The sequence below is a fragment of the Symphalangus syndactylus genome, chromosome 10 (assembly GCF_028878055.3).
Source record: "Symphalangus syndactylus isolate Jambi chromosome 10, NHGRI_mSymSyn1-v2.1_pri, whole genome shotgun sequence".
Classification (NCBI taxonomy): Eukaryota; Metazoa; Chordata; class Mammalia; order Primates; family Hylobatidae; genus Symphalangus; species Symphalangus syndactylus.
Window position 1 is genome coordinate 48,154,193 of NC_072432.2, and position 16,139 is coordinate 48,170,331.

The following is a 16,139-nucleotide window of genomic DNA, read 5'->3' on the forward strand; positions in this document are numbered from 1 at the left end:
AGAATCGCCTGAACCTAGGAGGTGGAGGTTGCAGTGAGCAGAGAACATGCTATTGCACTCCAGCCTAGATGACAGAACGAGAGTCCATCTCAAAAATTAAAATAAAAAAATTAAAAACCCTGTCTTAGACGATAAAATCAAACCACAGTAGATGTTCATATGGTAAAATTGTTGTTGTCAGTCATCATTGCAAACTTTTCCAAGTGTCACATCAGTCTTACATAAAAAAATCATAAAATGTAGGAGAAAAACATTCAAATTCAAGTTGATTATTCCGCAGTCACTCAAAGCTGTCACAGAAAAGAATAAAGACATAATATTAGCATATCTTGAAAATAGTTGGGACGTGCCTACTACTGTTTGGAGCTCTCATATGTGATTCCTGATTGAGGAACCTTTTCCAAATATTAATGCATTCAGCCCCACCACACCTTTTCTGAAAAATGAGTGTCGACAAATACTATATTTTGAATCTAACTTCTTTTTTGTTGTTGCTGAGACAGGGTCTCACTTTTTCACGCAGGCTGTAATGCAGTGGGGTGATCTCAGCTCACTGTACCCTTGACCTCTTGGGCTCAAGTGATCCTCCCACCTCAGCCCTATAAGTAACTGGGACTACAGGCATGTGCCACCATGCCCAGCTAATTTTTTTCTTTTTTTTTTTTTTTTTTTTTTAGTAGAGATGGGGTTTTGCCATGTTTCCCAAGCTGGTCTTGAACTCCTGAGCTCAAGAAATCCACCTGCTTCGACCTCCCAAAGTACTAGGATTACAGGCATGAGGTACTGCGCTGGGCCTTTGAATCTAACTTCTGCACTCAGGAAAGTTCTTAATTCCATTCCTCTTCATCGTTATCAATACTTGTTATTTGCAAGCATTTTATTTTCAGCAATTCAGTGGTATGTACTCATATTTCGCTGTGCTTGAATTTTGCATTTCCCAATGTTATGCATTCATTTACATGTTCATTGTCTATTTGGAAATCCTCTTTTGTCAAATCCCTGGTAGAGGACTTATGTCTATTTTTCTTTTCAGCTATATTTTATTTTCTTATTGATTTGTAAGAGTTTTTTATATGTTATAAACATAAATCCTTTGTTGGGTATACATATTTTATTCAGAATATCTCTTTCCCTTTGGAGGTTACCTTCTCACTTTCTTAATTTTTTTTACACTGACCAATTATTGATTTTAGTATCAAACAAAATATCAACTTTTTTCTATTATGATAGGGCTTGAAAAATTATTGTTAAGACTTGTTTTGAATCACATGATCAGCCAGCCGTATGAATTTAAATAACTTTTTAAAAAGCTGGAATATTGAATGACATCAACCTTAAAATAATGAATCTTCAGGTGCAAAACCCAATTAGAATTCATGCACAATTATTTGAATGAGAGTTATGTGTTAATGTAGCATAGTAAGTAAGTGTGGGTTTGGTATCAGGCATGGTTCACATATTCCTTTTGACATCTAGTTCAGATTAGTGGATAAGGTAACCTTTATGAGTCTCCCAGTAAATTCCTCTGTAAAACTGGGGTAATAATGCATACCTGATAGTACCTTGAATAGCTAACGTATATAAGATGCCTTACTATGACACTATTGTCAGATGTTACTTTTGTAAGCATTTCAAATAAGTACCAAAAAAATGTTTTCAACAGGAAGATGCAGTGAAGTTTCCTGCTGTCACTAAATATATGAATCAAAATATCCCTATACCTGTGGAATAAACATAACTCATTTGAAAGCAAGAATTATGAAGCACCATTCAGATGATGGATGGATGCTCACAATTTTACTTTACAAATGACAGTCAGGTACTTAATCAATTTTTAAATTGCTTTTTGAGAGATGAAAAATAAATTCGCATATCATCAACATAACAATGTCAACTGAAACTGTGTTATAGAATGATGGTCTTGGAAGGAATAATATAACTTAGATTCAAGAATTCCAGAGCCATCTTAATTCAAGAATTAAACTCCATGGGTCTTAATGGCAAATGGGAAAATGCTTGGCAATATTAATAATAAGGTACTATATATACTGCATGAGCAAAAAACAAGCCTTATTTAAGGTAGTGACATATGCTCTATAAAAATGTGAGGACTCATGATCAAGTATGTCAAATAAAATAGACAGGTCCAACAATACAGAATTGACAGCATGGTGTTATTAGCATACATGAGCAAATGAGTTGGTGCAATTCTCCGAAAGAGGGCAGCCATCATGCTATGGAAAGATCAAAACACAGATAGAAATTTCTCATTAAGGTTGTTACGTTGGAGGCAATTGTGTTAAGTATGTTGTCAGCACTTTTTAAAATGCTGCTCTAGCAATTGGCTAGAGAAGGCAAAGTGCTTTGGTAAGATAGTGGTATTATTACATCCCCGTAAGCTGCCCATGAGGTATTATTCCCCATGGATAAGATCATTATCTTTGCAATCTATTATTTTTTAATATTCACAGTGTTTTCCAAATTTAGACAAATACTTTTTTTTTTTTGAGACAGAGTCTTACTCTGTTGCCCAGGCTGGAATGCAGTGGCATGATCTCGGCTCACTGCAAGCTCTGCCTCCCAGGTTCAGGCCATTCTCCTGCCTCAGCTTCCCGAGTAGCTGGGAATACAGGCGCCTGCCACTACGCCTGGCTAATTTTTTGTATATTTAGTAGAGATGGGGTTTCACCGTGTTAGCCAGGATGGTCTCAATCTCTTGATCTCGTGATCCACCCGCCTCGGCCTCCCAAAGTGCTAGGATTACAGGCGTGAGCCACCGCGCCCGGCCTAGACAAATACTTACAAAACTTACATGCTGACATAAATAAGTTACATCATCTCTCCTAAGAGAATTCATCCGGTGGGGGTATTTACATAGAGATACATAAGCTATAGATGATATAGACAGAGACATAATGTTATAAAAATCTTATAATCATATATATATGTGTGTGTGTGTGTGGTATACATATATAAGATGACTTAATATGATGAAATTCTCAGATGTTTCTTTGTAGGCATTTCAAAGAAGTACTAAAATGTTTGCAACCTGAAGCTCCACTGAAATTTCCTGCTATCACTAAATAGGTGAATCAAAATATCTCTATAGCTGTGGAATAAACACAGCTCCTATGAAAGCAAGAATTGTAAAGTTTAGTTGGTTAGGGCTGCCATAACAAAATGCCACAGATTAGGTGGCTTAAACCAGAAATTTATTTTCTCACAATTCTGGAGGCAAGAAGTCCAAGATCATGATGGCAGCAGGTCTGGTTTCTTCTGAGAACTCTCCTGGGCTTGCAGCCAGCTACCTTCTCACTGTGTCCTCACACGGTCTTTCTTCTGTGAACATCACTCTTACAAAGATGCCAGTCAGATTGGGTTGGGGCCTACCCTAAATATCTCATTTTAACTTAATCATTTCTTTATTTTACTTTTTAAAAATTTTGTTTCTACTACTGGTCACATTAATCGTCTCTTTAAAGTCTTTACCTCCTAACACAGTCACATTCTGAGATACTGGGGGTTGGGACTTCAACATAAGAATTTGGGATTTGGGGACACAATTCACTTCATAACAAATGTATTATTTTATGTTGTGTGTTTAATCACATAATTGTGTTTTACTACAATTGCTGTTTTACCATTAAGTTCAGTGATTTTTTTTTTTTAATTTATGGACTGTCTTAACTAATGTGAAAGGGCTCGAGACTCATTTTAGATATCAGTTGCTACAGTAGTGGGAAAAAAAGCCTGCTGTCCTATCTCAAATGATCCTTGGTGACACTTCCTGGGAAACTGGAAATGTTGAGGGGTGGACCCTGGCAATCTCAGTGTCAAGAGCCTGACACCCTTGACAACTCCTGTTGGGCATAAGCACCTGAGCATCCTCCCACATGACATTTGAACAGGCCTTGCAGCACAGCATGTGCTTCTGGGTGTGACACTCGAAAAGGGGCATTGACAAGCAGTAGCTAGACCCTGAAAATAATTTTCTACAGAACTCTATATGACAGAATTAAACTAACTTATGAAAATAATGGAGAAATGAGTCTTAGCTCAATATTGAGAACAATTTATGTGCCTCAAAGTATAATGAGCTTCTCATTACATAACAACCCCTCATCCAATAAAGTGTCCAGGGACAGGATAAGCTCCAGACCAACACTCCCCACAAAATACTCTTCTCTTTTCTTTCTACTGTTAACAGAACTGGATCATTTGTACATTACCTAAGTTCACAATGTGGTTATATATTAATTTGTTTCCTGTCAGGGAAAATAAACCTGGAGGTAAGTGAAATGCTGGGTCGCCTTTTAATATCTAATGGCATCCAGGGTTTCTGGACTGTCGAAGACTATGAAATACACTGAGATAGTTACCATCTTATTTTCCTTCAGCTTATCACTATTTGAAGGGTTTTGAATGCTAAAATTAACCGAATAATTTTAAAAAGCAATGTGAGAAATTATTTATGGGAATTTTCTTGAAGCAGGTATATACTCTCCCCAATATAAAAGCAATTATATATTGATATTGTCTTCCCCCATAGCTCCCCACCATGGAACTAACTGTGCAGTTCATTCATGGCTTAAGATCTGTAACAGCTTACCATAATATACAAATAAATTTTTTTGAATGATTTAAAAAATGTTGACCTTTTTTTGGATATACATGCACTCTTTGTATTGTCTCTTAATTCATGAAGATTCATATGACCAGATCAAATCAACTGAAGACATTTTTTTATTCCCAAAGATCTAGAGCGTCTTCTGCTTGGGAGAGCTACTTTCCAAAAGAAAGGCAATCATAAGAAGGAAGAAGACGGGCTGGGTATGGTGGCTCACGCCTGTAATCCATCACTGTGGGAGGCCGAGGCATGTGGATCATGAGGTCAGAAGTTTGAGACCAGCCTGGTCAACATTGTAAAACCCCGTCTCTACTAAAAAAAAAAAAATACAAAAATTAGCCAGGCTGAGATATGGGTGCCTGTAATCCCAGCTACTCGGGAGGCTGAGGCAGGAGAATCGCTTGAACCTGGGAGGCAGAGGTTGCAGTGAGCCAAGGTCAAGCCACTGCACTCCAGCCTGGGTGACAGAGTGAAACTCCAGTTTAAAAAAAAAAAAAAAGAAGGAAGAAGATGGGGGACTGAGGGTTCACAGGAGTGACTGAATTACACTTCCCAGTGTGTTGTATACACTGCAAAAAAAAGTCATGAGTTCAAGAGTTAGGTTTAGCTTGGAGGGTATTAGTACCAAAAGAAAGGGAAATAAATTTGACATCTGCATTTGCGGCCTGAGATTTGCATTCCTACAACTAACAAGTAAATTGGTCTTTCTTTCATATTGTTAGTTAAGTTTAATCTTTTTCTAATATTTTGTCAGAGTAAAGTGGACAAACATAGCGTGAAAACAAAAATATTACATTGGGATTGTTCTCAAAATCAGGGATTTTTATATAATGATATTTTAAATATTTAAAATCTATAGACATGTTGTAATTCATATTGATTACTTTCAGTTTTAAATGAAACCAAATATTTCTTGATTTATTCAATAATATAAACAAAATGTAAAGGAGTACGAATTATGTACCAAGTAGTATTCTAAAAGCTGTATGTCTGTTAATTAATTTAATCACCATACCAAATTATTTTAGAAAATAATTTCATATCACATTTTCTTTCTTTGTATGCTCTCATTTTAAAGCATTCAGTTTTTTCCTATGTATGAGCTGTTTTACTAGAAGTTAATGACACATTTGTAGTTGGAAAATCCAGAGTGCAAAACCATTTTCCTCAGTTATTTTCTTTCAGTAATTCAGATTTTCAGACTGTTGAAGCAGAAAAAAAAATTATACAATTTTATTGAAAGCCAAATTTGAGGATCAATCAAGAAAGTCACACCAACAAAGGTGGGTGTGTTCCAAAGTTCGTTCCAAGTTGGAATGCTTTTGTAAGAAAGTTTAGAAGAAGGGAGAGTGACTCCTCATATTGGGGTTGTCGTTTTTCATTGGAGGGTACAATCCAGAGGTTACAATCATTGGCTACAGATAACATCTTACAGGCTCAAATGTTTTGTGCACAAGACAATAAGTAAAACTTCATGATTCAGAAAAATCAGCAAAACTTTATGATTTACAAACAAATTAGTGTCCTTTTCAATGTCAGTAGGTTACATATTAATCAGTACGTCAACAATTTGAGGAACTCATCATCAGATTTGAACATCTGATGACGAGATTCTTTACTCAAGGACAGAATATAAGACATGAATCATAAGACCTTCCCCAGGCAGTTAAAACACATTTTATTCTTTAAGTATAGGGGTGCATGACTTAACCCTTGTCTGGCATGGGCCTAGGTGCTATTTATAATTTGGTATTTTATTGCCACGAAGAGTCTGTTCTGTCAGTTTTGTGATCTCTATTTTAACATTAATGCTGGTCATTTGCTGTGTATAATCCCCAAAAGGGCAGGGGTATAATGAGACCTGTCCAACCTCCCATCTCATCATAGTCAGGAATTCAGTTTTTAAGGTTTCTTTGGGGTCTCCTTGGCCAAGAGGGGATCAGTTCCGGCAATGGGGTGCTTAGGATTTTGTTTTTAGTTTACAAGATGTCTACGTGTTTATGTATTTGTAAATGTGCCTGTATATGATAAAACAGTATGCTTTGTTAATATTTTATCACTTCTTATCTTGCTTTTCCTTTGTTTTGCCAAATCACGAATCTAACAATACAACTGAGTCAGTCTCAACCTAGTTCTATTCCCACCTTACTTCCTCGAATTGCATTTGTTGCCAGTGGTCGATGAGGTTGTTTTAATATACTTACTCTTTCATCACTACTCTTTTTCTCAGAATTTCTCTTCATAGTATAGCTAACCACTTCATGGAGTAGCTAATTAGATCATTTCTAACCTTCTGCTTCAGTGACACATAACTAAGTCAAGTATGCAGGAATTATGTGGATTAAGTTTGAAACCTGTGGTTTCCCTATACCATAGCCAAGGTACCTGATCATGTAAGAAAAAAAGCTTCAGAAGGTTAACAGAGATAGATAGATAGAAATGAGTGGGAAATTAATTTTAGTATCTGAAAGCTCTTGTTTTACATTGGCTTACTCAAGACATTCTTAATAAAAGATTTCCTGTTGCCTTGTCTTGATATTTATTTCAAGAAAGATTCTTTGAGCATCTCAAAATCTTTGTTTCAAGTGAAATATTTTTGAGATTAGGAAAAAACTTTTTTAGATAATAGATTGAAACATACAGCTCTGAGCAATAATGTCCTGACATCCAAAAAGGTCCTATCATATTTTTTTACACTTTGACATGGTTTCAAATATTTGTTGCCATCATCTTTAAGTGAAGAATTCCAGAATTACCAGCAGCAAATACTTCAGGAGTATGAATTACGTGCAAAGTGGTATTCTAAATGCTGTACGTCGGTTAATTAATTTAATCACCATAACAAATCTATGAGGTAGATACAGGCACACTTCATTTTATTGCACTTCAGTCTATTGAGGTTTTGCAAGTATTGCATTTTTTTTTTACAAATTGAAGGTTTGTGGTAATGCTACATTGAGCAAGTCTATGGGCGTCATTTTTTTCCAATAGCATGTGCTATTGGAATAACACAGGCTATTGGAAAAAATGACAACCATAGACCAAAACGTCACAAAGAGACTTTGTAATTCTCATAATAACTCAAGCTTTTTCATTATTATATGTTATGATAATCTGTGATCAGTGATTTTTGATGTTACTACTGTACTTGTTTTGGGTTGCCATTAACCATGCCCATATAAGATGGTAAACAATCAATAAATGTGTGTGTTCTGACAATTTCACTCACTGGCCATTCCACATCTCTTTCTCTCTTCTTGGTTCTTCCTATTTCCTGAGACACAACAATGTTGAAATTAGTCCAGTTAATAACCCTACAATGGCCTCTAACTCTTCAAGTGAAAGGAAGAATTGCATGTCTCTCACATTAAATCAAAAACTAGAAATATTAAGTTCAGTGAGGAAGACATGTCAAAAGCTGAGTTGGGTCAAAAGTTAGATCTTTTGTGGCAAACAGTTAGCCAAGTTTTGAATGCAAAGGAAAAAATCTAGAAAGAAAGTTAAAGTGCTACTTCTGGGAACACATGAATGATAAGAAAATGAAGCAGCCTCGTTGCTGATATGGAGAAAGTTTTCGTGGTCTGGTGAAAAGATCAATACGGCCACAATGCTTGCTTAAGTCAAAGCTTAATCCAGAGCAAGGCCCTAACTCTTTTCCATTTAATGAAGGCTGAGAAAGGTGAGGAAGCTGCAGAAGAAAAGTCTGAAGCTAGCAGAGGTTGGTTCATAAGGCTTAGGTAAATGCAATCTTCATAACACAAAAGTGCAAAGTGAAGCAGCAAGTGCTGATGTAGACGCTGCAGCAAGTTATCCAGAAGATCTAGCTAAGATCATTGAATGAAGGAGGCTACAATAAATGATTTCCAAGGTAGATGAAACAGCCTTCTTCTTTTGGAAGAAGATGCCATGTAGGACTTTCATAGCTAAAGAGAAGTCAATGCCTGGCTTCAAAGCTTCCAAGGACTGGCTGACTCTCTTCTTAGGGGCTAATGCTACTGATGACTCTCAGTTGAAGCTAATGCTCATTTGCCATGCCAAAAATCTAGGGCCCTTAATGAATATGCTAAATCTACTCTATCTGTGCTCTAGAAATGGAACAAGAAAGCCTTGATAATAATGCATATGTTTGTAGCATGGTTTATTGACTATTTTAAGCTCCTGTTGAGATGTACTGCTCAGAAAAAAAAAAAAGATCTGTTTCAAAATATTACTGTTCATTGACAATGTGCCTGGTCACCCAAGAGCTCTGAGGGAGAACTATAAGGAGATTAATGCTGCTTTTATACCTGCTAACACAACATTCATTCTGCAGCCCATAGATCAAGGTGTAATTTTGGCTTTCAAGTCTTATTATTTAAGGAATACATTTTGTAAGGCTACATCTGCCATACACAGTGATTCTCCACATGGATCTGGGCAAAGTAAATTGAAAATCTTCTAGAAAAACTCCACTATTCTAGATGCCATTAAAAACATTTGTGATTCATGGTAGGATGTCAAAATATCAACATCAATAGGAATTTGGAAGAAGTTGATTCTAACCCTCATAAATCACTTTGAAAGGTTCAACACTTTAAAGACTTCAGGGGAGGAAGTAACTGCAGATGCAGTGGAAATAGCAAGAAAACTAGAATTACAAATACAGCCTGAAGATGTGATTGAATTGCTGCAATCTCATGATCAAACTTGAATGGACGAAGAATTACTTCTTACAGATGAGCAAAGAAAGTGGTTTCTTGGGACAGAATCCACTAGTGAAGATGTTCTCAAAATTGTTGACATGACAACAAAAGATTTAGAATATTACATAAACTGAGTTGATAAAGCAGTGGCAGGGTTTGAGAAGACTAATTCCAATTTTGAAAGAAGTTCCCTTGGTGGCAAAGTGCTATCAAGCAGCATCACATACCACAGAGAAATCTTTTGTAAAAGGAAGAGTCGATTGATGCAGCAAACTTCATTGTCTTCTTTTTTAACGAATTGCCACAGCCACCCCAACTTTTAGCAACCACCATGCTGGTCAGCAGCCATCAACATCCGGGCAAGACTTTTCACCAGCAAAAGGATCATGACTTGCTGAAGGTTCAGATGATTGTCAGCATTTTTTAGCAATAAAGTATTTCTAAATTAGGATATGTATTTTTTACATACCTTAACAACATAATGTTGTATTTCTTTACAGACCTTAATAACATAATGCCTTTGCACACATTAATAGGCTACAGTGTAATGTAAACATAACTTTCGTATGCACTGGGAAACCAAAAACTTTGCATGACTTGCTTTATTGTAATATTTACTTTTTGCAACAGTTTAGAAACAAATCTGCAGTATCTCTGAGATATGCCTATATAATTTATATTATTTCTCATTTTATAGAAGATGAAATTGTCACTCAGATTGAATAACTAACCATAGGGCACACAGCAGGTGAGTGGAAAAGCCAGGTTTTGAGGTAAGCAATCTTGTTTGTAGCCACTATGCATTCCACCTCTTTAAAAAAATCCTTTTAGTTCAATTATTCTGTGCTGCTTTTAATCTAATGTCCTTTCCAGTGTGCTAGAGTGAAGAAAGGATATTTTTAATTGAATATTTGAAAATTCTTAATTTAAGGAGGTCAATCAAAATATTTTAGTGAAACATTTTCTTACTACTGAGCCAAATAATTTTTAGCAATATAAAATAGATTCCTTAATTTTAATTTAATTTTGGTGCATTAGAACAGCTTGTGATATTCAATAGCTCTAACTCCTACATGGTCTGTGTGATTTGTTATATTGACATTTATGGTTAATATAATAGCTAAAGAATCTATGAATACTATATTAAAACTGATTCGAGGAGGACAATAAGCAGACTAAAAATGGATTAAACATTTTATTTATGGGAGAAATCCTTTTTCATTCTGGTAATGATTATTTTTGCAAAACCTTTTGTAGTTAATCTTTTTTTATACCGCTGCAAGGTTTGTGTCACTATGACACAAAGAAAAGTGAAAAATTAATATAGCTGCCTGAAGTTCAACAAATAATTTCCTGTTGCATTTTCTTGTTCACATGTCCTTATTTCCTATGCCAGCCTTTTGCTGAAACACTGATATATTACCTTAGGCTAAGGATATATTTCGTTTCAGAAGTAAGCAGTTGAATGTGTAAGGCTATCTTTTTATCTATTTTTTTCCTTTTAGTTTTTTAATCTGTCAGATGATGCCTGTGCCAGCTTATGCTGGGGACATGGTATCTCTTGATTTATTCATTTCCAAAAGTTGTCTTACTCTGCCAGTTCTCTTCATCTTTGCTAAAACTTGAATCCAATAATAAGCAGTTATTTAGAGCTTTCTAATTGTCTCCTCTTTCCTGTGCATTCTTCTTTATCCTTCACAATCTTTTTTCTAGCATAATCATAGTGCTAGCCAATCATTTTGTGGGTATTTGCTAAGTACTAGTCATTGTGCTTAATGTTTTGCCTGCATTGTCACATTTAATCTACATAAGAATCTTAATAAGTAGGAATCATTTTATGTCCATGTTACAGGTGAAGAAAATGGGGCACAAACAAGTTGAGGTCAAGAGGTTGATGACTGTAGTTTAAACTCAATCAATCTGTGTCCATATGATTCCCCACCCTTACTAACCAGCCTCTTGCATCAGATCCTTTGGGTTTAACCAACTGACAACTGATTTTAGGCCTTGTTTACAAGGGAAAGCCTGATTATCTTTGTGCCTAAATCTGTGATTATTGTCGGTAAAAAAAATTTGATTTAAGGTAAATAAATAGTGGAATCAGAACTTTTAAAGACATGCAAATAATCAAACTATGGTTTACAGATGATTCTTACAGACTTGTCTTTGGAGTTGACTTAGTACTATAGACTTCGTTCAATTGTTACAGACAACGATCACAGGGAACTGGATTTATATGAGAGATTATTTTTATAAAAATTAAATTTTACCCTTACTATTTCCACACACCCTTATGTATAAATTATGTGATTCTTCATAGCATATTTCTGTTTGAAGTGATTTTAGCTAACATATTTGTGCACACCTAAAACATATGTCTTTATGAATACTTCGCTCACATTAATAAGTCAAGCATTCACTAAAAACATATTAAATAAATTATCTACTGTATGTTGACCATTGAGATGAACCTTATAGATATTATGAACAAGAGAAACCAATGTTAAGTCCCTGTGAAATAGCTCTAATAAATGTAACTAGTGAGTATTGCAGGTTTCTGATTATGGGAGTGAATTTTTTTTTCTGTAGTAGCTATGCCTGAATGTAAATACTAAATGCCAGCGTTTCTTTGTAATGAAAAGCAATATATAGGGATTCAAAAATCTTTTCTTTTTAAAATTTCGGTCATTTGGAAAATAAGTTTGATTATTTAGAGAGGTTTATAAATTACCCTTTATTCAAAATGTCTATAATTTTAATCATGTTATTTTAATTGCAATAGGTTGTAAATTTGCAATAAAATAACAAGAAGGGAGGCTGTAACAGATGTTCTGCCAGCACACGTGATTTCATCTGAGACAATTTAGCATTCATCATGCTTAATCTTCATCAATTGAAATGTACTACTGCTTTTCAATAATGTCAGCTCTGTACACTCAAAAGGCTTCTGATATTTAGAAAAACAAATTTGACTCAAACAGTTTTTTGTGTGTAGTTAAACGATGTATCTCTTTATCCTGATTGTAATTTTATTTAGTTGTGTATTATTTCATATTACATGATTTTAAAAGGTAGCTATCTCTTTCTATAGATGCAGTCTTTTTATTTTTTGGATCATCCCATGTTTCTTTGCACATGATGAAAAATATTTTACCCAAATAGGCAAAATATCATCTATGCTTAAACTGGATGCAATTTGTAAATAATGGTGTTAATTTTTTTCTTTGGAATATACTACCCAGATGGCAGCGTAATTAATTTAGATAGCTGTAAAATCCTATGGAACAGCATATTAGCAGTAATACTTTCATAAAGGAAATACAATTTAGGCCTGCTTCAGTACTATATTCAATGGAAATTAATTTCATTAATAATATAGTGCTTCCTAGAGTGTGTTTTGTATAATTTTAGGATCTTAGAACATATGAGGTAAAAATAAAATAAAATGAGAAAACAAAACAACGGTCTTTAAATGACGGTTTATGAAAATGTATGTCAGAAAGAGTAAGAAGGAGGCAAAAGAATAAGGAGGAGAGCAAAAGAGAGACTGAAAGTGAAAGAAGAGAAATACAGTAATAAGTATGGAAAAAACTGATGGAAAGAATAGGAAGAAAAGGAGGAAGAGGAAAAGATGGAGGAGAAGGAGAGGAAAAGGAGAAGGAAGAGGCAGAGGAGGAGGGAAGAGGGAAGAGATGGAGAAAGAAAAAAGAAGGGAGAAGCAAAAGGAGAACCAGGATCCTGCGAGTAAAAAGACCAAAGCTTTTCCTTTCACTTGCAAAGCCAGACATTCACCTGCTGACATTCAGAGGATCATGTAGAGAATCAAGCCGTTGGGTAATGAGAAGGTGATCTCCTGCCTTAGGGCTTGCTTTCATAGAAAAGAAGTGGACGTGGGGAAAAATGAATGAACGTTCCTGCCAATGGGATGTGGGGAGAGACCATCAGGTCTTGGCTAGTTCTCAGGTACTGCAAATGCCATTTGTCTAGGCCTGGAACTGTCCTTGTTGCTGGGTAAATGACAGCAGTTTGAGAGGCTCCCAAGGAAATGTGGGGAGTTGCCCAGAAACATAAGGCTGGTGAATCTAGAGGTCAAAGTAAGATTTCAAGTTGGCAAAAAAGGAACAAAATTGTGCTTATTTTTTTGCCTTTTCTATCCAAAGGCTTGGAGAACAAAACAGAGCAACTTCTAGAATATCTTTTCATTCATTCTAAAAAATTATCATGATAACCTTGCCTGGATGACATTATAAAACATTTTAGCAAGAAAAAATCAGAAGAATGTGCCTTTGATATCTTTTCTGACATTATGAAGAACCTCCTCTCCCAAACTCCACTCCCACTGTTGTTTATGAGATTCTCGCCTTTTCCAAAAAAAATGCAGAATGAAATCAAGACAGTTTTATTTTAAGTGGAAATTTGTTTTATCTTTAAGAGCTTTTTGGGAGAGACAGTAGTACATATTATTACAGATTATTTTCTGATCAATATTTATAAGAACATATTTTGTACTAAGGGCCAACTGAATTCAATGAAGACTCATTTTAAAGCCACTACTCTAAGAAATATTTTAAAATTCATATGCCATTTCCCCCACTTTTAGAGCTCAGTAAACAGAAAAGTTTAAATGCATTTGCTAATTTCCTAGTTTAATTCAGTAGCAATGTCAGTGTTGAAATTTAGCAATTCCATTATGAGAGCTTAAGTTCCATTTATTAAAACTGTACCCACTTTACCCATTTATGCCTTTTGTTTTAATGGGAAGAGCTGACTTATACGACTTCAGGGAGTATGCTGAACAAATGCACTAATGGTCACATTAAACCAGGAGATAATCTTAGGATACCACTAAAAGAAAATTTATGGAAATGGTTAAGTTTTTTTTTCTCGTTAGGCAAATTACTAGGTTTCAAGAGTTAAGAGGGAAATAAATGAGAACACATACACCCTAGTCCTTTTTCTTCCTAGTTTGTGAAGCTAGTATTGAAACCGCCTTTGCAAAATTATGAATCAAACAGTGAAAAAGATCCAATTTAACTGACTCCATCTTGCTTCTAACCTCCAAGCTGTCCTTGTTCATTCCTGACCCTGGGCTGAACTAACTTTGGGAGAAACTTAGTTTGTAGTTTATAGTTTAAACAAAGACAGCCTTTCCCAAAGCAGACTTCCTTCTTGCCTGGGGACTAGACTAACATTAGCCACGGGATTAGAAATTATGGTTTAGGAGTCATGCAGCTGGAGGCTACAAGATTCTGACCCTCCCTAAACGGCTCCTAAGATCAGTGCTTGAGATATTTTGCAGACCCTGCACTTGATGGATCAGCTAGCCCCAACCAGATCAATAAACCGGCTTGTCTGATCTTGTGGCCCCCACCCAGGAACCCACTCAGCACAAGAAGACAGCTTCCACTCCCTGTGATTTCAGCCCTGACCAATCAGCACTCCTGACTCACTGGCTCCCCACCAACCTACCAAGTAATCCTTAAAAACTCTGCTCCTGGCCAGGTGCAGTGGCTCACACCTGTAATCCCAGCACTTTGGGAGGCCGAGGCAAGTGGATCACAAGGTCAAGAGATCGAGACCATCCTCCTGGCCAACATGGTGAAACCCTGTCTCTATTAAAAATACAAAAATTAGCTGGGTGTGGTGGCGACGCCTGTAGTTCCAGCTACTCAGGAGGCTGAGGCAGGAGAATTGCTTGAACCCGGGAGGCGGAGGTTGCAGTGAGCCAAGATTGCGCCACTGCATTCCAGCCTGGCAACAGAGCGAGATTCCGTCTCAAAAAACAAAAACAAAACAGAAACTCTGCTCCCTGAATGCTCAGGGAGACTGATTTGAGTAATAATAAAACTCCGGTCTCTTGCACAGCTGGCTCTGCATGAATTGCTCTTTCTCTATTGCAATTCCCCTGTCTTGATGAATCGGCTCTGTCTAGGCAGCGGGCAAGGTGAATCCCTTGGGCAGCTACAGTATTAAGTTACTCACAGAATGAAAATTTTTTTTTCTTCAATTTTATTTTAAGTTCAGGTGTATATGTGCAGGATATGCAGGTTTGTTACATAGGTAAACGTGTGCTATGGTGGTTTGCTGCACAGATTATCCCATCAGGATATGCAGGTTCGTTACATAGGTAAACATGTGCTATGGTGGTTTGCTGCACAGATTATCCCACCACCTAGGTATTAAGCCCAGCACTCATTAGCTATTTTTCCTGATGCTCTCCTTCCTACCTCCCCCACCTCTAATGACGGGCTGCAGTGTTTGTTATTCCCGTCTATGTGTCCGTGTGTTCTCACTGTTCAACTCCCACTGTTTCCTTGTCAGTTTGTTGAGGATAATGGCCTCCAGCTCCATCCATGTCCCTCCAAAGGACAGGATCTTGTTCCTTTTTATGGCTGCATAGTATTCCATGGTGTTTATGTACCACATTTTCTTTATCCAGTCTACAGTTGATGGGCATTTGGGTTGATTCCATGTCATTACTACTGTGAATAATAGTGCTGCAATGAGCATACGTTTGCATGTATCTTTATAATAGAATGATTTATATTCATTTGGGCATATACCCAGTAATGGGATTGCTGGGTCAAATGGTATTTCTGCCTCTAGGTCTTTGAGGAGCCACCACACTGTCTTCCACAATAGCTGAACTAATTTACATGCCCACTAACAGTGTAAAAGTGTTCTATTTCTCTGCAACCTCGCCAGCATCTGTTGCAGAATGGCAATTTCACAAAGTCCAAAGGATGGACTTAAAATGTGTTCAAAAGTATGTCTCAAAATGTGTTGAAGATGAATTTGCAAGTTTTCAAAATGGCAACTGGAGTGAGTAG